General features: G+C 31.4%; 1 protein-coding gene and 1 long non-coding RNA gene across 9 annotated transcripts in view; one reads left to right on the top strand and one right to left on the bottom strand.

Moving 5' to 3' along the window:
• The window catches only part of LOC145254896 (zinc finger MIZ domain-containing protein 1-like), a 1,089,917-nt gene that overhangs the window by 217,733 nt on the left and 847,307 nt on the right, over nucleotides 1-24,877 (bottom strand). For 2 of the 8 annotated variants that reach the window (XM_080113826.1, XM_080113829.1), the window contains exon 1: nucleotides 4,201-4,337. The exons of the other annotated variants lie outside the window; for them this stretch is intronic. The gene's annotated coding sequence lies outside the window, so the exon portion shown is untranslated. Of the gene's footprint in view, nucleotides 1-4,200; nucleotides 4,338-24,877 lie in introns of those variants that run through there. 8 annotated transcript variants of the gene reach the window in all.
• LOC145254899 (uncharacterized) lies at nucleotides 1,604-16,263 on the top strand. The gene is made up of 2 exons (XR_013863836.1): nucleotides 1,604-2,941; nucleotides 15,404-16,263. It is a non-coding gene; the product is annotated as an uncharacterized LOC145254899 (long non-coding RNA).

Genomic DNA, 24,877 nt, shown 5'->3' with positions numbered 1-24,877 from the left:
GTGACATAAGTTGACATATATTCGGTTGTTTTTTAATAGTATTTTGTCTAGTTTATTATTTATAACATCTTTTCCCAAACTTACCGTGTTAAAGAGACGGTCGGGCGCCATTTTGAATTTTCTAATACATCGGTAAACACTGCATGTTTTTCGAGCTGAATAAACATGTTACACTGAATAAAAACACAAAAAATATATCCAGTTAGGTAGAAAAGTAACTTATCTTGCCTTTGATAACATTTATTTGTTATATATTTGTTTTTTGACAACTTTTTCGAATCTATGTGTACAGTAATACAAACCCAAAAATTTTAATAGAATGTTTTTGTTTTCAAGTTAGTTGCTATTTAACCCATAGTTGGGACCCTAACAAGTACTACCACTCCGAGTCAGAGTGAACCTGGGAGCAATGGCAATTAAGGGGTTGCTCGACACTCCCCAAAGCCCGCAAGCTGGGGCCTCACCATCGGATATAGTTTAACGTCATATCCTCAAGAAATAAAAACCATATCATATGCTACGTAGTCAGTTTATTAGTGCCCCCCCCCAAAAAAAAATGCTTCTCGTTTCTCTGGACGAGTTCACAATTTGCTTAAATCGAACTATAGTCAGTCAACATTACTTAGTGAAGTGTCATCAGACGACTAGCAACAAGCCAACTACCCATCCTGAAGGTGGATATAGTTTTATTAAAAAAGATCAAAACAGAGTTATCTACCTTGAAATCGTTTTGAGATTTGAAGTCAGTCGGCTCGTAAATATTGAGAAATAGTATAAAATGGTTATCTTATTGTTTCCACCTCACTTCCGGTTGACTCTCCATGTTAGGAATGTTTTATTTATTTTTTTTCTAAATAACGTTATCATTTAGAAAACTCCTTCTTGTCATGGGGTGGAGACCTTTCTTTAACTAATCTGTACTTTCACCTAACAATTTAATAACCCAACGATACCGTAAAAAAAAAATGAAGAAGCTACCGGAAGTGAAGTGGGATAGTAATCGTAAAAGTAACAACTATTATTTAAAAATAAAACTACAAAATTTAGACGGACAAAAAAAAAAACAAAAAAAAAAAAAACAAACAAACAAACAAACAAACAAAAAAAACACGCAAAATTTTAATTTACAAAATTCTATTAAAAAATATGGCGGACCTGACGGAGCCCCTTGTCGTAAAATTAATTCGTTTTCACATTTTCTAATTTTTTTCTGCTGATTATCGTCGATAACAGGAAAAATTAAGTTTATTTAATGTGGGGGGATCACATTTAAATTATAACGTTTTATTAAATTGATACCTCACTTTTCGGTCACTCTGAGCAACAGTACACTCCTTATTAAGCTATTTTTGTGGTGTAAAAGAAAAATTTAATAGAACGTTATAATTTAAAAGTGATCCCCCCCCTACATTAAAAGTCATTAAATAAACATTTTCTTTAAATTTTCCTGCTAATATGAAAGTTTGTTATCGACGATAATAATTTTACGGTGGGGGAGGGGGTCTTCAGGTCCGCCCTATATATATATATATATATATATATATATATATATATATATATAGGTATTATTCTAACAGTATTTTTAAAGTTATATTTATCTTGTGAATTGAAAAAAAAAAAAAAGAAATTAACAAAGGAAATGGATTCCTCTATATCACAAATACAATCAAAATATTTTTTTTTATTTGGTGTTTTTAAACATAATATTTTCATACTCTAATTAAAACTAGAAATGACCATTTTGAACACTGTTCAATGAACAGGAATTCATTTCTAAATTTCGGACACACACGAAGGCAAAATTATGTTTGAATTTCGATGGAGCAGCGGGAGTAAAAAACATCAGCCATTTTTAATTCAGTATCAAATATTTTTCAAAGATTTGTCGAGAATGGTCGATTTGTTTATTATGAAGATTCATGGAAATTGAAAAGTAATTTGAATTCTTTAATGGTAATTAAAACGTAAATGCTGTATTTATTGTTAATTTATTGTTCAAAACAAACGGACACAGAAATTATCGAACGTGTTTCTGTCGTGTTTTTGTTAGAAAAATAAACAACATTAAAATAAACTTAATGAAATGGTAATAGATTTGAAATGTTTTGCTAGGAAACTCGAATGTATTTCACCGAAAGGGAAAAATATTTCTTTCTGAAGAATGAAAAATTATAGATTGAATATTCTTTAAAAGCCATTTTTATAATTAACTTAAATATTTGAATTTGAACATAACTCAAACTGACTTTTGTCGTACTAGGTTAGGGTCAAAAATGTTTGATTCAAAAAATTCTGTCGAAATATTTATAAAAAAAGCTTTCACTTTATTTGCTGTATTGCAAAACTGATTTCATTTTTTTGTAATATTTGTGTGCAATAACTAAACACTTAAATTTATTGCTTACGATTGATCGAATATTTATTGAAATAAATAATGGGAAAACTAAGACGAAGTAAATAAAAACTATATAAAAATGTAAATGTGACTACACTTCGACATTTCTTTATGCACAATGTGTGTTCTTCCGGGCAACGCCGAATCAATGCAGCTTGTGTTGTAAATAAATAAAAAGTGCCCTAGTCAATAAGACGAGCGCAATCGAGAATTAATCGAATAATGATATTATTCTGAATAAAAAAATATTTTTCAGTTTAGTTTTAAATTTAATAAAATAAGTTTCAATTTGTTTAAAAAATTAACTATTAAAAAAAATTTGAAAACAAAAAGTATGACCGTCGTGGAAAGGAAAACACTCAGCTTTAGAAAGAATAATAAACCGAAATGTTTTTGTTTTGAGTTTACCCCCCCCCCCATGAAAGGGACAGAAAAAATTTGGAGAAACAAAAAAATATCTGTTGATACAAAGACAAAACAAGGGTATATACAACACAACTCGAAAAAGTGGCCAAGAAACACATAAACACCAAAAAACTTATCCAGGTAGGTTGAAAAGTAACTTATCTTGCCTTTGGTAACATTTATTATGCATTTGTTTTTTGTTTGTTTGTTTTTTAGCACTTTCACTAAGAAATGTCGTAAAATAGATATTTATAAAAGGAAAAAAATTGAGTACAAATTTTCAACCTTTAGGCTTTATTTTCTGGGTTTAAAAGAAGGCAATGTTAAGTACATTCTAAGAATAGATATTTGTTTTTAAATATTAATCTCATTTTACTTCAAAGAAAGTAAACTCGTTAGATCTGATTAAAAAACTAAAAAGTTTAGAAACATAACGTCCCAGTAAAAAAATAACGCCTAACAATTTTCATGTGCACTTTAATTAGAAAAACTGAATAAGTATGAACTAAGGCGGTTATTATTGTTAAAAATAAAATAGAAAGTTTAATTACTCTAAAAGCACGTGTATAATTTAGTCCATAAGCACACAAAAAATTGGATTTCAAAGAAAGAGTTGATAATTAAAGAATAGTAAAACCCGGAAGATTTCTACATTTAAGAATCGAAAAAGCCAGTAATCTAATAATCACTTTATTTAAAATTATTAACTCGGAAAATAAGAAAATAAAATTTTTGTGTAGAAACACATCAACTTTAATAATAAAACACTTTAAAATCATACAAGTGGGTTTAAATGTCAATTTTTATTAAGAAACCGTTTTGGGGAACTATAAATATTGTACACCAGGAAGTTTTTTAATGTCGAATCATTTTATATAAATTAGAAATAATTGTTGTTTTTATAAATATTCTTTATCGAAAAGAGCTGGGGGGGGGGTTTTCTTAAAAAAAAAAAAAAAAAAAGCACATGTTATCTATCTACTTGTCCGATTCTACCTAGAGGAAAATATCAATTTCATTATTAAGTTAAAATGTACTTTAAAAAAATAACATTCTACTTTAAAATTAAATACAATATAATTTTACATCATCAACAAAGAGACAAAACTAGATTATTTTTTGATGATAATTCGGTTACAGTTTTGCGAAAAACTGAATGAAGATAATATATCGTTATGAAAATTTTTTTTAAAAAGTTGATAACACGCTAAAAGGCAAACAAAGCTAAGAAAAGAATATTACAATTATTTGCGATAGACGGAAGAATGTTTTTTTCTGTCCTTCCGGTGTTTTTTTTTTATCTGTTAAAAGCTAAAATATATAACCAGATATAATAAATCAATCCGAATAAAAAATAATTTTCTGATAAAAAAAATAACGATTGAAATAAGATAGCTTACCACGTCAAAATCCACATGGTTGAAATTCTATGGAAGATCCCACGCGCCACAATTTGTTGAAGTTTTTGTATATTTTTAAAAAGTTTCTCCTCTTTAAAAATCCTAGGCGATATTAATCCTCTGTTGTTAAGCACATGTATATATATATATAATATATTTATAAATCTCGTTTTTTATATATTAAATATTAATCACATTACATAGAATATATACATGGATAATAATAATAATATATGGTCTGTACACATATACATAAAATATATTTAAACCGTTCCTATTAATTGTGCGAAATTATTGCAGTGATCCTTATTATTATTATGATGATCATATGAATATATTTTGAACACCAACTATTATGAGAAGTGTACACATACACACACAGACATACAGACACACACATACTAAGATAGAAGAACATTGACTATTGCTACTACTTTTTTGTTTTTTGGGTTGGTGAAGAGCATGTGAAAGGGGATAGGAAGTAGAAACATGGTGGTGGTGTCTGTGTGTATTTCTCTTTCACACTCACTCTCACACACTCTTTCACTTACTCCCTTCCTTGATTCATAAAGAGGAGGAGATAGAAAGAAAAAGATAGAATACAAAAGGAAGAGTATGAATGGTGGTGGTGGTAGTAGTAGTGATGATGAAGGGGAAGAGGAGAAGATGGATGAGGGAGTGAGAAGGAGATAGATACTATCGAGTGATAGACAGGGGGGTACATAAAACACACAGCTTTAGCACCTTCGCAACAATGCCATCGAGCTTTGTTAATGGCTGATGTACTTCTTGGGTCGTCGCAAAATGCCCTATTCAGCACTTCCTACACAATAGTCAGTCGGTGCTCATGAATATTAATCAACTCCGGGTGGAGGGGGGGAATATCTAGGAAGAGAGTTTAAAGAAGGAGGGTGGGGGGGATATATAAAAGAAATAATAGTAGTAGTATTAGTATAAAGAACGAATGAAGCGGGAGTGGTGAGTAAAAGAAAAAAAGAAAGGCAAGGCGGCCCGAGAATGAGGATATCATAACGAGTGAACAGAGGTGGGAGATGGTAACCATAAGGGAAAAAGTGGGGGAGGGAAGATGCGCGGTAATGGTAGCAGTTGCCCGTTTGAGAAGGTGGGAGGCAGAGAACGAGAGCAAGAAGTAAAACGCACTTCCTTAGACGTTAACTGGTTCTTTTTAGTAAAAAGAACGAAAAACATTAGTCATTAAATATGAACTAAAAAAAAAAAACTCTTAAAAAAGAAAGAAAAATGCATGACCTTTTTTTTTAGACGTCTCCGATGCTTTAAAATTTTTAATAAACTGATTGGTTTCTTATTAGAAAAATATTTCATGGATTTAGATACATGGTTGGTGGAGGAGAAATCCTTCACGACTGAGACAATTTTTATTTTTGTACCTTTTCTCCACGTTAAAAAACGACCCTGGTGTCTAACTCTGTCCCGTGGGGAGGCATAGTAAATAGGTACTATGAAAATACATTAGGAAAAATGATTTGATTTACAAACGAAAAATAATATAATTTAATATACAAAAAATTTTGATTAGTGAACATTGGAGAAATACTGAATATTTTTTTCTAAATTAAAGTACTTATTAGTACTTATTAAATAAAATAAGGAAAAAAAATTTTTTTTTTTTTAGCTTTTTTTAAGAAAGAATCGATTATCGCTGATAAATAATTGATAAACGCAAAATTATATTACAAGATTTGCTTTAAAATAAATTATACTAATTGTTTTACAACAAAAAAAAAGACAGGAATCGGATAGCATAAATAATAGGATGGTCTCCAAATAATCTCCATTATTGTAACATTATAAATGAATGAGAGAGGGGGGAGGCGTGACGGGCCTAGGAGGGGGGGCATGTATTTGATCACAGTTTAACAATAACGGACAAGTGAGAGAGATAAGCAGGACTAACTTCCCCTTTATGACTTTTTTTTTTAATAAACAATATTTATTGTCAACCCGTATTTAGTTAAAATATTAATATACTACTATCGATAATGACGATAATAGAGTGCTTGGAGGCTGCTAACCCTGCCATCGTTTTCAGTCGGCATGGCCCAGTGATGTGCATAATGTAGCAGATACAATGTTGGAAGTGCAAATAATGTGGCCTGTTGCTCCCGAGAGATGGGGGGGGGGGGCAGTTCCAGCAGCATCACTCTTTTCTCCCCCCGGACTTTTATTCAAATCCACACCCCAGCGCCGGGTGTGTTCTGAGGGAGGGCAATATAAAGGATAGTTGATGAGAAAGCGAAGAGAAGAAAACATAATAATATTTAACGACTGGCCATCTGTAAAATGCCAAATCTCCCTTTCTCTCTCTCCGATATGAAACCAACTTAGTAGGTTTACTTATATGACCTGTTTTTTAATTTTATTTTTCAACACAACTCACCTTCCTATAATAATACGATTTTTCATCACAGCTAACAATAAATAACTCAAGTCGCAGGGAGCTGTTCACTTTCTTAATAAAACACCGTTTTCAATGCCCCCCCCCCTCCCTCCATCCCCAATTCAGTCAGTAAAACACTTTGACATAGTAAACGAAGATAATAATAAAACATTCATCGGACCCCCCCCCCTCTCTCTCTCTCTCTCTGACGTCGATGCGAAGAGATTGGGAACAATCGGACTTAATTGTAATTCTCTACATGTCTGCATAAATGCATTCCAATGAGGCGGGTTTATTTTATTTTAAATAAATACAAAATAATCAAGTAGCCGTAAAATTATGGGACAATTAGCAGAGAGAAAGAGGAGGGGTGCATAAATTAGATAAACATACGGTTTTACTGAACAAAACAAATAATCAAATATCTTTAAATACAAATTGTCCCACAACTATTTTGTAAAATTATCACAAGAATCTTTTTAATAAAATAAATTTCGAAACAAAGTTCTCTTTCTTTCCCCGCAAATTCTTTTAAAATATATATTTCACTACCGCAAAAGTTGACAATATATGTTTACATTTCATTTAAGAGTTTTAAGGATTTTTCCATATTTATTTTTTTATTTTAGATTTCCTGGATTGTTTTAGTGATTGAAAAGGTAGAAATCACAAATAAGTTAATTTCAAAACACGGAAACGGCGACAAAAACTCAAATAAAGAAATTCAGGTGGCAGGTTCGAGACTGTCGACTCCCCCTCACGCTTCTCTAGTGGTAAAAAGAAAGAGGGGAAAAAATCACTTTTATTAAATAAAACTCGTATTTCTTTTGGTTTTCTTCAAGCTTCGCACTTCCATCGTTTCTGCGAGCCTGTAAGGATGACGGTGTTGAGGGGAAATTAGTCCAATCGAAAGTTTATTCCGACCGACTCTTTTGGAAATGAGATTTTTTTTTTCGATGTTTAAAGTCAAACTTCAATGTTAATTTTATTTAAAAACAAACAAACAAAAACACTTTTTTTTTTAAGCGTTTTTGTTTGTTTGTTTTTTCATTTGGCATACGAACAAAAAATATATTATAATATTTGAACTTTTTAAAAACTATTACATATACTTTATTAAACTTTTATCTTATAAAATTTGGGTGCTAATGCACTTACTGATCCGCGCTATTTTTTAAATCGTATATCCAGGTTTAATTAAAGTTTTATTATGTTTTTTTAATTCAATTGTAAGGTTAAAGTACAGAATAGGTACAATCCTCCACTCCCCATATTAAGAATGGCTTTTTAAATAATAACGTTATTATTTCAGCACGGATCAATTAGTGCATGATGAGTACCAAAATTTGTAAATTTCTTTAACCTATTTGGTTAAAGAAATGTACAAATTTTAAAAAATATATTTATGAAAGTTTTTTTGTTTTTTTTTCGACAGGCTTTTTTTTTTCCTTTTTTTTTTTTCTGGACATGAGATTTGTTTCAATATTTTAAGTCAAATGTCAATGTTAATCGTTATATAAAATAAAAATAAAAAATCGGAATCTCGTTAAAAACATCTCATTCCCAAAAATGCCGGTCGGAATTTTATAAAATATTTTTTATGCCTGTATAATAGATTTTAAAAAAGTTACAATATTATAAGTTTTTGTCAGTATGGCAAATAAAGTTTGTAATGTAAATGAAAAAAAAATTAAAGAAAAACGCCGTTTTTTGTTTTTAAAGAAAAATAAAATTAACACTGACGCTTGACTTAAAACATTGAAAATCTCATTCCCAAAAAAAGACAGTCGTAATAAACCTTCAATAGGAATAATTTCCCCCCCCCCTCAACACCGTCATTTTTACAGGCTCGCAGAAACGAAAGTTTTTTTGTTTTTTTTTATAAAAAAGAAAACTTTAAGAAAAATGAAATAATTTAATTTTTAAACGAACAAAGTCAATTTCGTATACCTTTTTGGTGTTTTTTTTTTACATCTCCAACTCATCGTTCACATTGGAAATGTCGACTATAAAAGTTGGCATATTATTGCATAAAAATTTCATATTTGCAACTTGTGCACGGTCGTCCTATCCATTTTTTTTAAACTTAATTTTTATTATTTTATCAATTACTTTCGATTTTTTGATGGCGCATGCGCAATTTAAAAAAAATTAAAGCTACACGAAATTTAAATGTTCGTTCCATTTTTCAAATAACCGTAAAACAGAGCGTTCTCCGCAAGTTTTACCAACCTTTCTTTAAAAAAGAACTTACGTTCTACAAAAAAGAGAACGACAATATTTCGTTTTATAATCGGTTAAAAAAATCTGCGGAAAGAAAATCATCATCAGATTTATTTTCGTGTATTTCTGTTTTTTTTTTTTTTGTTTGTTTTTTCACCACCACCCCAAACTCTCCCCAAAATACGCACACTTGGAACAAAAATAAACAAAAAAAGGACACCGGGTATTTTTTTAATCTCATAGCCGACCTTCGTGTCATTAACACTAAATAAGGAGGAAGAGGAGGAGATTACTTTTCCAAAACGAAAAATCTATCCAAACCATCTTATTTCTTGTCTGTTCGTAATTTGTTTTTAACGGCTATTTTTTAAGACACGTCTATTCGAACTGCGCGTTTGTCGATGAAAACTGGTATTTTAAAAACACTTTAAAGCATGACAGACTAACGAAAATGTTTTTGAAAAAAACTATTAACTACGGAAATGAAATGGATGTATCTAAGTAATCTTAGATACGTCCAAACATGTTAAAGAGGTTTTCTCTGCAAATCGAACTGAAGTTTGAAATGTGGCATTTTCGTTGGTCTGTCACGCTTACGTTTTAAATAGTATTAAAAAACTAAACATGACAAAAATAATTTATAATTGGATGCATTTTAAATAAGATGCCTCTTATTGGAAATTAACACCAACCTCAGCTAAATCACCCCTAAAAAGATTCTACTTTTTTAAGCGATTAAGAGTAAATATCATAAATAAACTTGCGGAAAGAAGAAAAAATATTTTAGAATTTAGAGTGGGGGATTACTTTTACATTGTTAAACGTAAAATGATCTCTCATTTCTGGACCATTCTAGCGTTGATAGTTTTTTTCAAAGACGCATGAGAGAGAGAGACGCGCCAGAAAAAAAGAGAGAAAAACATGAATCGAACCAATCATTGTCATTTCTTAAAATAATAAAGAATTTTAAAACGTTTTAGTCGATTACATATTATTTTACAACCTTGTCACTCGGTATTGGATTAGTGGTAAAAACTTTATAGGTAACTACCATAAAAAGTTAGACTGACCCAGAAATGGGAGATTACGAAATTGATCCCCAACTCTAATTTCTAAAATAATTTCTGTTATTTTATTTCTCTCCGCAAAGTTTTTCATGGTGTTCACACGTAATCGCATAGAAAAGTAGAATCTCATTTTTTTTGTTTCGCGAGCTGAAAGTGTTAATCTACAAATTTACCAAGCTTAAAGTCGAAGCGTAACCGGTCGGGCGGTCGACCGACTTACATAGAGGACGTATCTTATCAGAAGTTAATTTTCATTCGTCCAAAAAAAAAAAAAAAAAAATAGTTCTCCCTCTTTCATTTTACTAGCGAACGACAGAATAAAATGGTTCTTCAAACGCTTGCTCAAACGAATAATTAATTGTGATCAGATAAATATTACTTGTGACAATGCAATGCAAACAATCTAAACAGGTTCACACACAAAGGAAAGAAAGATATTTTATTGTAATGCCCGACTGGGCAAGAAATATACGGATATTCTAATGTATTCAAACATTCTCTCTCTCTCTCTCTCTCTCTCTCTCTCTCTCTCTCTCTCTCTCTCTCTCTCTCTCTCTCTCTCTCTCTCTCTCTCTCTCTCTCTCTAATCTTGAGAGAAAAAGTCTGCTGAGTTTTAAAGCGAGATCAGAAGGATCAGATGAGAAGAAACGTGGTGATTTTTATAACATGTCGCTTTTAGTTGTCTTTTCAAAGAAAAACGTCTGCACACATTAGAAAGAGACGGAAGAGAAAGAGCGAACATCATTAGAAATTACTTCCCACCTGTCATTTATATTTGTCAGGTATGAAACATTTGAAGGTGTTAATTTAACCATCGTTTAAACAGGTGTGAAATAGATCTCTCTCTCTCTCTCTCTCTCTCTCTCTCTCTCTCTCTCTCTCTCTCTCTCTCTCTCTCTCTCTCAAAGCCGCATGAGAGAGAGACGCGCCAGAAAAAAAGAGAGAAAAACATGAATCGAACCAATCATTGTCATTTCTTAAAATAATAAAGAATTTTAAAACATTTTCATTTGAAGTCAATCACTGATTGAACAGATTAAAAATCACATTGCACTACCTCCATTTCCTCAATGATTTGTAGCTGTACACGGATTTTCTAAGATACGTCCATTTAACCTGCACGTTTAACGATAAAAATGTTATTTTAAACGTGACAAACCCAATTAAAAAATGCAATTTCAAAGTTAAACGTGAAGTAAAATTATACTTCTATCTTAAGCATGACAAAGTAAACTTCTACTTCTTTGTTAAGCAGGACAGATGAAGCAAAATTATATTTCAATCTTAAGCGTGACATATAAAGTAAAATTATATTTTTATTTTAAGCATGACAAAATAAAATCATATTTCAATCTTAAGCGTGACAGACAAAATAAAATTGTATTTCAATCTTAAGTGTGACAAAGTAAACTCAGATTTAAATCTTAAATGTGACAGATAAATAAAATTATACTTTTATATTAAGTATGACAAATTAAATTATATTTCAAACTTAAATGTAACAGACAAAGTGAAATTCTATTTCAATATTAAACATGACAAAGTAAAATTATAGTTCAATCTTAAGTGTTATAGACTCAGTAAAATTATATTTCTATCTTAAGTGTGACAGACAAAGTTAAATTATATTTCAATTTTAAGTGAAAAAAGTAACATGAATTCATACTAAAAATTGAAATATATTATTCTGTCTGTCACACTTAAGATTGAAATATAACACAAAGTAAAACTTCAGTCTGTTGAACATTTATGGCGAAAACTTGGCAGAAAAATCAGTAATCGACTAAAATTTATTTCTATGAAAAATTGGCGGATTACAGAAATGATTGTGGTAGGGAGGGAACAGAGAGAGTCACCCTGTATTTCAGTATTTTCACTAAAAAAAAAAGGGTTAATAATGCGAAAATTGTCTAAATTATTGTCATTCAAAAATATTTATAAATGATAAATATAATAAATAAATATTTATTAAATGATAAATATAATAAATAAATATTTATTAAATGATAAATATAATATGGGAAGATCAAGAGCAAGCGGAGTAATGATAATAGTGTCGCCCCAGCCACTATTTAAAAGTTAGATTTTGTGTCGCCCTCGACTATAGTCAGCCACACAGCTTAGTTTATAAAAAGTGCAAATAAAAACCGTAGCTATTATCACATAAGATGAAAATCTATTGGGAATCCATGACTCTAAATTGTTAATATGGAAGACATAGCTAGGATCAATTATAATGCTATAGAAAGAGCTATCATCGGTTAATATCAACTACAATGTAGGGAGGGAAATAACTATAATCAATTAATCTCAAACAAAAGTCCTAATTATCCAACAACTATGCTTAAGTATTACCAGAGGGGAAGGGAGGGCTGCCAGTGTGTTAATATCAATTTCCCTTTCATAAAAGATTGAGTAAAACGGATAGTATTTCTGCTTTTAGGTTTTACATTGTTTCAGATTTTGATTGTTTTATTTTGGCTCAACAATCATGAACCGATTAAGTTTTTTAGCTGTTAAGAAGGCACAACATGAAATTTAAGAGAAAGTCATTTTCAATGAGTGTATCGACTACTCCTATCAATCTAGTGAGGACGGTTAATGTTAAACATTTCAGATGCTGTGGCTTTTTTTTTTTCGAAGGGTTATTATCAGTTTTTCATCCACCATCATAGTTTTAGGAAAATAAAATTTAAAATAAAATCAATATTTCTTTTCTTATTCATTTTCAGCTCTCTGCTTTTATTCGTCTTTTGTTTTAGAAAAAAAAGTCGCCTCGAAATCTCACTTATTTTAAAATTTTCATAAAATCATAATCTAAAAAAAACCTATCAAGTTATGCAAAGATTGGAATCAGTAAAAATCAATTGTTTGTTAAAAAAGGCAAAATTATAAGCAGACATAAAGAAATAATCTGAAAAAAAAAAAAAAAAAAAAAAAAAAACAGTTGACTTTGAAATAGATCTAAAATCAAACCCAACTCTGAATTCTTTAAATATTGATGATTCCAGACCCCTTATCTCAGAAGTGAACCAAAAACATCCAAATTGAGACTTTGTTTTAAGTCAACTCAAACAAAAATTGCTAGCTCCTTACTTTGGAGGTGAAAAACTGGGGGGGGGGAGGGGCGACTTCTGAGTTCAATAAGTTCTTGCAAAAACTGTCAACTCCTAATTCAGAAATGAGAAATCAGCTGATAACAATCCAACTTTCGTCTCAATTTCAAATGACAAATTCCATAACACTCTGGGGTTGTGGGGGCGCTGCATTATTTCATACAGCGTGTCTTGGGCAAGAATAGCCTGGCAGCATCCATACCTCTCCAAGCTCCAAGCACATACACCACCTGGTATTACCAAATGGTCACCCATTTTAATATTGGCCAGGCTTAACTTTGCTTAACTTCGATGATCTAACAGGAACCGGTGTGACAACGTGATTATGTAATATATTATTAAATTTTAACATTGACTTTTGATGCTTTCAAAACTGATGATCCTTAAGTGTATGTTTCCAGATTTTGGAATCTTTCAGTCGAACGGAATTCTTTATATTATCTTTTATGTATTTTGTTCTTGTCAGAATATACAAATTGTCCCATCTTGGATCGCTACCAATTTTTTCTGACTTTCCATTCATGTGACCACAAACGTTCGTTTTAAAATAGAAAAATCTATTTGGTTCCAAATAATTTTCTGATTTGCAAATATGTGAATGTATAAAAACTTAAGCTAATTGAATATGTTTGAGTTAGCTACAATGTCTGTGTTAAAAAAGTACATATCAAATATGTATTTGGTTCTTAAAAGCAAAATCACAGGACTTTGGCCAGTGAAAATCAGAATTAAGTTTCTTCATTAAAAAAAAATGTCTTTAACAAAATTATGAATTTGGATGAGGAATTGAATTATGTGATCCTTATTTCTACAGCCAAAATAAAACACCCTTCTATACAATGATATTTTTTAAGAATAAATTAGTAATAGTGACGTTTCATAGCGTAATGGTATCCATTATGCTATGAAACATAATTGAACATTGATTAACAATAAGTGAGTCTTCTTGAGGTTGAAGGTTACTACAGGAGTTAATAACTAAAACAATATAATAATTCATACATTTACCTGATGAAATGAGAACAATATACCCCCATGATTTAAAAGTTTTGGTTTGAAATTCAGTACTTATGCAGAATATGGACCGTGCTTTTTTTAGATAGGATTTTCAAGTTAAATTTAATTTTTAAGGTATTTTTGTTTGTTAAATTGTTAGATGAAAGCACAGAATTGTTACAAAACGCCCTCTCCTCCACATGTTAATGGTGGGTTTCTAATTGATAATGTTATTATTTCAGCACAATCCATATTCCACATAAGTACCTGAAATTCCATATAAGTTCCTGCGTTTAACAAAGATTCTCAAATGTGAACAGACGCACCTGAAAAATATCAGAGGTTACATCAGCCGAAACGTTGTAAAACTAATAAACTATATGAGAAAATAGTTTGACTAGTTGTGATGATCTGGAGAAGAAGAAAAAATGCTAGGAGAAAATTAGGAAATAATTTGAAATAAAATAATTTTGATCTTGTGAAAATGTGTTTCAGCATCAATTAGGAGTGATCAACTGAAATGACTTGAATGCATGTAGCCTCCAACCCTTAACCCCGTGGGAGGGGGGACAGACTTGACCCATTTTCAAATTGCTGATATTTTAAATGTGTATCAAGGAAAAAGTTTAACCTGGTTAATAATGGTTACTGTTATGACAGATGTTGATAGCATCGGATTATGACATGACAAGGCAAGAAAAACATTTCTGACTCATTCACCATTTTCTTTTCAAGAACGCAGACAAGAAACAGATTTAATAACACAAAATCTATCGCATAACAGGTAAAGTGATAACCAATTCTAATTGACAATCCTCTTGAGGTTGAAGGTCCAATCCTCAGTATGGAGCAATGCAATTACAAATTACTTCAAACTCCTACACTGTCATGGCTGATGGAATGAGAGCAAGCTAACCCTGTGGATTAATAAAAGGTTCTGTTTAAAACTCTCTACTGATTCCCAAGTTCAACAGTAAAATTCCAAAGTTTGACACAATACACCTGAAGAAGGTCAGAGATTATACCAGTCAAAATATTGTGAAAAGAAAACATTCGAAATGAGAGCAGTAGTGCGAATAATCAAAATAATAAAAATTATCAATCCTCATCTCAAAAATTCTTAAATAGAAATTGAATTATGTTCATCTTAATATTTCCAAAGTCAAATCTTATTATCAAAGGTAGAATTATTTACTGAGTTCTAAAAAAAAGTCATAAATTTTGTTAAATTAGACTATTCTAATTATGTTTGCAACATATAAAAAGTGCCTTCAATAAGTTTCAGATTTTTTTTGTACAAACATTTAAATTGTCATAGATTCTTGAAAATTCAGTATGTTATTGCATATTATGAGATGATTAACCAATTTTTATGATTTCAGGTTCAAAGGAACAGATGTAGCAGAAATTGGAATGCATGCTACTAAAGCCTGATTGTCTCTATGCACAGCTGATCTTAGTGTGGGAACTGTACATACAATTATTAGCAAGAAACTGAAGATGTGGAAAATTTGCGCGAACTTTGTCCCAAGGGTGTTCAGAGAAGATCAGAAAGAAAGACGTTGTCATGACAACATGGAGATGATGAATACAGATCCTGCAATTCTTGATGCTCTGGTGACCTGCGATGAAAGCTGGATCTACTGTTATGACCCATAGACCAAGAGGCAGAGTTCTCAGGAAGCATGTTGGCTCTCCTAGACCCAAGAAAGCCAGACAGAGCAAATCCACCCAGAAACTTATGACGATCCTTTTTTTGACAGCATGGCCATGATCTACATGCACTGGGTTCTCAGTGGACTAACAGTCAACAAGGAATACCATGTTGAGGTTTTAAGGGAGTTCAGGAATAGATTCCCAAGGAAGAGGCCAGCACTCTTCAAATTGGTTCAGTGGCATTTTCACCAGGACAATACACCAGTCCACAACTCCATCCTTTTTATAGACTATTTGACAAAGATATGCATCAACAGTTCCTCACCCTCCCTATAGTTTGGAATTTGCTTCCTGTAACTTTTAGTTATTCTCTAAGCTCAGAGAAAACCTTAATGACTATCATTATGAGACAATTGAGGAGATGAAAGAGGCTATGATAAGGGTCATTGATACGCTCACACAAGAGAACTTCTATGGGGCCTTTCAGAAGTGCATTGAAGATGGAGGAGATTACTTCGAAGGAGACTAGAATTTCATGTGTGTATTATCAATAAAAGTGGCCATATGAAAAAAGTTTGGAAACTTATTTAAGGCAATTTGTATATTTAAATATATGCACTCATCCCCAGTCCAGGATCGAACCAACATTGAATTGATAGTCAGCAGCTTCATCCATCAGATAACTAAGACAGGTGCCATTGTTTTATACAAACACTGACCACCACTCTCAATCCATTTGTTTTTTTACAAAGAGTTTTTCATTACACTAAATCGGTAGCTGGTAATATCATCAAGACTGCTGGACTTGTTTTCTTCTCTTTTTTTCATCTTTTTGTCTCATTTTTTTATCTTTTTATCTCATGCTTGTGATCAGCCATTTTATGAATGGCTTCTAACTTTTTCTGTCTCACACCAGATTCAGGTCATCATCAACTGATCCCTTCAATGCTATCTAAATCGAAATATTTAAATCGAAATATTTATGCAAAGTGAAACATAATTCACTTTTTGTATGAAAAATGAAATGTTGAATCATCAAAATATCTCATCTTGAAATAAGTAACAACTTTGATTCACACAATCTTCGTTGACATCCTTGTAGCTCAATAAGAAGCTTTGTCTGTCGATTGGTCTTTTATGCTTAAACTTGAAATAGCATTTTCGATTGCCTGAAATTTACAATGGTATTTTCATCATGGATGATCAGGCTTCTTAGACATCTTCATAATTTTTGACTTCCAATTTATATTCTTTTAAAAGAAAAAAATCATAATTTCTACAATTTTTGCAACGGAATGGATTAATTTTAATGATACTATATGATCCAAGAATTAATAATTTTAATGATACTATATGATCCAAGAATGGATTAATTTTAATGATACGATATGATCCAAGAATTAATAATCAGCAGTTCAAAGGATTGTGGGAATTCTGAAATATATTTTAAATTTTACAAAAGTTGAGGTAGATGTGCTATCTCTTATTCGTAATCCAAATGCTCCTCCTTATCTCAAATTTATAAATTTAAACTAAAAAGTAGTTTTATAAAAACTATATATGTATTACTAGCTGCCATCAGGCATTGCCCGGTTGTAAAAAGCACTTAAATATGATACAAGGTGGCTTTAATAAGTTTCCAGACTTTTTTTGTACAGGCATTTAAAATTGTCGTTGACTCTTGAAAATTCATTATGTCGTTATAGATGACTGACCAATTCTTATGATTTCAGGGTCAGATGAACAACTACAGCAGGAATTGGAATACACCCTACTAAAGCCTGATTGTCACAGCTGGTGAATTTCAAAAATGCTATCTGGACGTGAGGACACTTTAGAAGAACAATATGCAATAAAGTTATGTTTTCAACTTGGAAAAAACGTATGGAATACTTCAGACTGATTTTGGACTATCTTGCATGAATTGAGCATTAGTTTTTGAGAAATTTAAGGAAGGCAGTGAGTCTGTGAAGGATGATGAGAGATGTGGGAGGATTAAGGAAGTTGATCAGCCAAATAAAGAATTTCATGAATAAGAACCATTATGCGTCTACAGAGACAATAAGCGCGCAGTTTGATGTCAGTGTGTGAATTGTACACACAATTATTCACGAGCAACTGAAGATGTGGAAGATTTGCGTGAACTTTGTTCCAAGGGTGCTCAGAGAAGATTAGAAAGAACAATATTGTGATGAGAGATTGTCAAGCTGATGAATTCAGATCCTGCAATTCCTGATGCTCTGAGGATCTACAATTAAAGCTGAATCTATTGTTATGACTCACAGACTAAGAGATAGAGTTCCCAGTGGAAGCATGCTGGATCTCCCAAACCTAAGAAGGCCAGACAGAGCAAATCCAACCAGAAACTTATGATGATCATTTTTTTGACAGCACGAGCATGATCTACATGCACTGGGTTATGGCTTTAAGGGTGTTCACAAGAGATTCTATCGGAAGATTGAATTAGTGGCATTTCCACCAGGACAATGCACTAGTCCATAAGTCCATCTTTGTCGCAGACTATTTGACCAAGATGGGCATCAAAACAGTTCCTCGCCCTCCCTATAGTTCAGATTTTGCTCCCTCTGACTTTTGGTTATTCCCTAAGCTCAAGGAAAACCTTAGAGGCTGTCATTATGAGACAATTGAGAAGGTAAAAGAGGCTGCGACAAGGGTCATTGATATGCTTACACAAGAGGACTTTCATGGAGCCTTCTAAAAGTTGTTAGAAGCGTACAACAAGTGCATTGTAGCTGGAGGAGATTACTTTGAAGGGGACTAGAGTTTCATGTGTGTACTCTCAGTAAAATTACCCATACAAAAAAAAGTCTGGAAACTTATTGAAAGCACCTCATATTTTAATTTATGCAGATTTTGCATTTATTATTATAGAGTCTATCGATTATTACGTATTATATTCTACCCAATATATACTAGTGATTTCAAAAGTAAAAAAAAAATATGACTTGGGTGTCATTAGCTAGAATTGAAACTAAAATATATAGCACTCCAACCTTAGTCGTTACTGTTTGAGCTATCGTCATATGGATAAGAAATAGTTAAAAATGAACTGACTATAACATATAAATGAATATATGTGCACATGTGTACAAGAGCACTTTAAGTCGACTTACGCTTGTTATGTTCTTTTTTTTTTTTTTCACTTTTTATCTCTTAGCAACTATTTTTACCGGCTATAAACTCATAAAAGAACGGCCCACAAAAAATGAAATCATTTGACCCGCCTCAGACAGGTAGACAGACAGATGTAGTAAGTTTTATAAATTAGATTAATATGCGTTTCATGTTTTTTAATTGTTTGTTTGGATAACAGTCTTCATTCTTGCAACATTCTTCATGCAAGAAGTCAAGTTTAAACGGCCGTGATTTTTTTGTCTGTTTTTAAAAAAAAACAGCTTTTGATCTCTTTTTTTTTTCCACCACCTGGTAGCACACTGTACTAAATTGTGAAGCCTAAAGAACTCAATTTAAAAAGAAGAAGCAGAATAAACAGAAGAAAAGAAAGAAAGAAGGAAAGAAAGAAAGAAAGAAGGAAGACAAGAAAGAAGGAAGACAAGAAAGAAAGAAAAACATGGTTGTGGAGTCGATAGTAGAAATGCTCGACTCTGACTCCTGAAACTTAAAATGCTCCGACTTTTAAAGTAAAGCTCACAAAGAATGACACTCTACCATCCTGTTTCCTCTCTCACTTCACAAGGATATAAAGAGAAACTTAACAACGTATATAAAATAAATCGGTCCAATATTTATTCATATGCCATTTAGAAGAAGGCAAAGAAAACAAAAGGATCAATCACGAACAGAAATCAATAAAGATAAACACATTTTTTTCTAATCATATAAAACACACCAACGATGATGACGGCCATTATAAATAAAACGAGAAGAAAAGAGTAAAGTTTTTATATAAACAAATCCAAAAACAACAAATAAATAGGAAAAAAAAAAACGTACTCATTATCATCACTCACTCCTCTGACCTGATTGGCTAGCCTAAGTATATCTGAAACTGTGTACATACAGACGTGCGTGTGTGCGTGTGTCTACTATTTTAGTAATGGTTCCCTGAGCTTCTGTTTGAGGGTGGGGAAGGGCAGGATAAGGCATTTTGCCACTGATTGTGCAGTGGGATTGGCATTGTAATGAAGGAAGCAGATAGTTAAATGTAGATCTAAATTGGCGAAAAGGTAACTGTTTAGACAGGATCATTATGCACTGATTTATTTGTTACAGGTAGGAGGGAAAGAGAAGCTCTAATCCACCATTAAATGATTGAACATGATGGTCTTCTTCTTCTTCTTCTTCTTCTTCTTCTTCTTATTATTATTATTATTATTATTATTATTATTATTATTATTGTAATAATAATAATAATAATAATTAACAAGAAAGAAAAGAAACTGACAAATTGTAGATTTTGCTGTCCCAGCAGATTACAGGGAGAAAATCAAAATGACAGAAAAATGAAACAAATATGCAGAACTTGTCAGAGAAATGAAAGGAATATGGAACCTGAAGAAAACCAATAATTATATAATTATAGGAGCACTAGGAACAGTTACAAAGAATTTTTCAAAAAGACTAAGAGAAATGGGAATCGATGAGAAGATTATGCAAAGGACGGTAATGCTGAAAACAGTCAAAATCTTAAAGAGAACCCTTGAGTGCAGAAACTAATCTACATGAGCAACAACGACATATGGACATATAAAAACTGTAACAGAAGGGAATCAAAAGGACACAACCAAGAAAACTGAAACTACAAAATTGTAAATTGACTATCCCCCTCCCCTCACCCAAAAGTGGAAAGACCAAGGAGAGAAAGCACTAACCAGACCTCGATTGGTTGAATGAGAAGAGAACTGGAACTTTGGGGAGGCTTATTGCCACCCAAATTCCAGTGAAGACCAAGTCGTTGCCAGCGAGAAATCGATGGTAAATGGTTGTTGCGATAATACAAATTCATTTGCAAAGTTTATTGAAGGAACTGGAAGTACTGGAAATCTGTGGAGACTTGTCACTCAGACACAAAGGAACACCATAGGTTGTTCTCAAAGAGAAATCTTTGGTGATGGCCTGTGTGAAAGCCCCTAGTGAGTACACAATAATAATAATAATAATAATAATAATAATAATAATAATAATAAAATAAACAAAAATTAAAATTAATATAAAAACAGAAAATGACCACAAGGAACCAAGAAAACTGGGATCAAGTAAAGATTAGATACCCTGTAGCAGACGACGCCGCCTGGCGGCGACCGGTGCACATTTCAACTAACACCGGTGATTCGACCTTGACATTGGCACAAGCACATGGCGTCGGTTGTTTGTAAACACGTCAAATAGCAAACATGCTCGAATATGCGCCAGCATTTTTTTTTTTTTTTTTTTTTTTTAACATATTTACAAAACATTTTTTTTTTAAAGTAAGTAACAAAACGAACGTATTTAAATAAAAAGATATTTAAATAAATGGGTGTGTTTCTGTTTCGGATTTTTGCGACCAAGATTGATTTTTATGTACCGTGTTTTTTTTTTGTTTTTTTTGGGGGGGGGGGCGTTTTTAAGACAATTCAATATTTATTTAATTATTCTTTAAAACATTAACTTCTGCGACAATTAATATATTTTTAAAATAATATTTTTAAATATTAAATTTTAACGAATATTTGCAAGCAATATATATTTTTTTTTAAATAAAAGATATTTAAATAAATGAGTGTCTGTCTTTTTGAGTGCGTTTTTGATATATTTACAGAACTTTCTGGTTATCCTGACGCTCCGCACTTCTTTATTTACCTTGGAAGTGACGTCACACAAATCTTATAATACGGATGGCTACAATTGTAAAAATAATTTGTTTTATTTTTCTTTCATTTTGAGCTCCTTTTTTCTCCCGTTTGTTTCTGTTTTCTACAATTAATAAACCAGTTTACAAGTAAAAAATAATTTGTTTTACTTGTATAGTTTTTTAACAGGTGCTTATGCAGTTTAATTAACCGTTTTAACATAAGTAACGTGCCGATATTAACCAAGCAGAAGAACTGTTTATTATTTTACATCGCTTCCCACCAAATGTAAACAGGTAATTTTAAAGAATTTTCCGATGGTAGAAAGGACCCCCCCCCCTCAAAAAATCGTGGCCACAAAGTGGGTGATCATTTTACGTTAAATTATTATAGAAAAGTGATCTCCCACTTTTTAAAACTAACATTTCTTCATATCTTGGAAACTACTCGTTTGCCGTAATTTTAAACGTTATATTCGTTTTCAGCGACCCCGAAAACCTTAAAGAGTGGTAATTTTAAAGGAATTTTCGAGGGTGGAGTAATTCTTCATATTTACCTTTTTTTTTAATTGAATTGTTAGGTGAAAGTACAGAATAGTTACAATACACCCTCCCTTCCCCATGTTAAATAATAGGTTTCTAAATAATAGCGTTAAAAAATAGCTCGGGTCGTAAAGTGCAGGAGGACTGCAGGAGGAGTACCTATAAAAAAATCGGAATCGGAAAAAGAGCTCAAAATGAAAATAAAATAAATTCTCCTCTCAAAATAAGAAATGGGAGAAAAAAAAAGTTAAACGGGAGAAAAAAGGAGCTCAAAATGAAAGAAAAATAAAACAAATTATTTTTACAATTGTAGCCATCCGTATTATAAGATTTGTGTGACGTCACTTCCAAGGTAAATAAAGAAGTGCGGAACGTCAGGATAACCAACTTTTTAATAACTGTTTTATTCTTTTTATCAAACAAAAATAGAACTTTTATAATGACATATATATTATGGACTGTTTTTCAAACATCGAAATTTAAAAATTAAAGTTAGTTTTATTTTAAAAATAAAAAGAAAAAAAGACGAGGTGTTTTTTGGGGTTTTTTTTTCAATTAAATTATAAACTTTATTTGAACTTTCAACAAACATTTACAGACAAAAATAGACTTTATAGATATTTTATACTATTTTTTTTTTTTAATATATTTAACGAAAAGTTGTTGTTTTTTTTATTATTATTTCATTGGTGAATAAAATTTCAAAGTGATAAATGGCGAAAATAAAATATCTTGAAAAGAAAAAACATCTCGTCTTTTTTTTTTTTTTTTAATAAAACTTTAATTTTAAAATTTCGATGTTTGAAAAACAGTCCATAATATATATTTCATTATAAAAGTTCTATTTTTGTTTGATAAAAAGAATAAAACAGTTAATAAATATATAAAAAAAACAAAAACAAAAAAAAAACAGTCCATTAAGTTCAAACAAAGACTGTTTGAATAAAACTTATATAAAAAAAAGGTTCCTTCTAAACGGTTTTGGCCATTTTTTTCTGTGTACGTTTTTAATACAATTCAATATTTATTTAAAGTGCGATGTATGCCGGCGGTCAGTGAAGGAGGAATCCTCATGGGCCGAGGCAATTTTTATGCATAATAAAATCACAAGTATAAACAATCGAAATTTAACAAATATATTATTTTATTTACATATCTTTTTATCACTTTTATTTTTATAGAGATTAAATGTAGTATCACAAGATAGAAATCTTTTCATAATTTTTATTTTTATTAAAAAAAAAAACGCCCTCAGAAAGACACTCATTTATTTAAATATCTTTTATTTTAAAAAAATCTTGCTCGCGAATATTCGTCAAAATTTAATATTTAAAAATATTATTTTAAAAATATATTAATTGTCGCTGAAGTTAATGTTTTAAAGAATAATTAAATAAATATTGAATTGTCTTAAAAACGCACACAGACCCCCCCCCCAAAAAAAAAAACACGGTACATAAAAATCAATCTTGGTCGCAAAAATCCGAAACAGAAGGACACCCATTTATTTCAATATCTTTTTATTTAAATACGTTCGTTTTGTTACTTACTTTAAAAAAATGTTTGGGTTTGTATTACTGTACACATAGATTCGAAAAAGTTGTCAAAAAACAAATATATAACAAATAAATGTTATCAAAGGCAAGATAAGTTACTTTTCTATCAAACTGGATATATTTTTCGTGTTTTTATTCAATGTAACATGTTTATTCAGCTCGAAAACCATACAGTGTTTACCGATGTATTGGAACATTCAAGATGGCGTCTTATTCTCTCTTTAACACGGTAAGTGTGGGAAAAGATGTTATAAATAAAAAACCTGATAAAATACTGTTAAAAACTCGCTCAATATATGTTACCGTGACATAGGTTGACATATATTCGGCGGGTTTTTAATAGTATTTTGTATAGTTTTTTATTTATAACACCTTTTTCCATACTTACGGTGTTAAAGAGGGTGTGAGACGCCATCTTGAATTTTCGAATACATCGGTAAACACTGTATGTTTTTCGAGCTGAATAAATATGTTATATTGAATAAAAACACAAAAAATATATCCAGTTTGGTAGAAAAGTAACTTATCTTGCCTTTGATAACATTTATTTGTTTTTTGACAACTTTTTCGAATCTATGTGTACAGTAATACAAACCCAAATGTTTTGTAAATATATATTTTTTCTTTTAAATCTTCAAAAGTTTTGTAAATATATTTAAAAAAAAAAAAATTCTGGCGAATATTCGAGCATGTTCGCTATTTGACGTGTTTACAAACAACCGACGCCATGTGCTTGTGCCAATGTCAAGGTCGAATCACCGGTGTTAGTTGAAATGTGCGCCAGTCGCCGCCAGGCGGCGGCGTGTTCTACAGGGTATCTATTCTTTAATTGATCCGAAAACTGAAACTGCGAAATATTGAGTTAATTATGGCTTTTTGCCACTTAAAACCCAAGGAATACTAATGGCTGATGCCAGTGAGAAATCAATGGTAAGCAGCTGTTGTGATAACAAAGTCATCTGCACTTGTTATGAAGACTGCTTTGGAAATCTTGAAGAGATTTATTGTCATTCAGACTCCTGGGAACACCACAGGTTACTGCCAGTGAGTGATTGTTGGCGATGGCCTCTGTGAGACCTCCTAGTGAGTGGATAATAATAATGATGATGGTAATGATCATCATCAACATAAAGAAAATCAATATAATAACAATAATTGTAGGAGTACTAAGAACAGTCCCAAAAGTCATAGAAAAAAGACTAGGAGAAATTGAAACCAAGGGGAAGATTGAGATTATACAACAAATGATAGAGATGAAAACAGCTGAAATCTTAAGAAAAATCCTTGAA

The sequence above is a fragment of the Euprymna scolopes genome, chromosome 30 (assembly GCF_053919585.1).
Source record: "Euprymna scolopes isolate OS-2025 chromosome 30, ASM5391958v1, whole genome shotgun sequence".
NCBI classification, from domain to species: domain Eukaryota; kingdom Metazoa; phylum Mollusca; class Cephalopoda; order Sepiida; family Sepiolidae; genus Euprymna; species Euprymna scolopes.
This window is presented reverse-complemented; position numbering and strand designations above follow the sequence as displayed.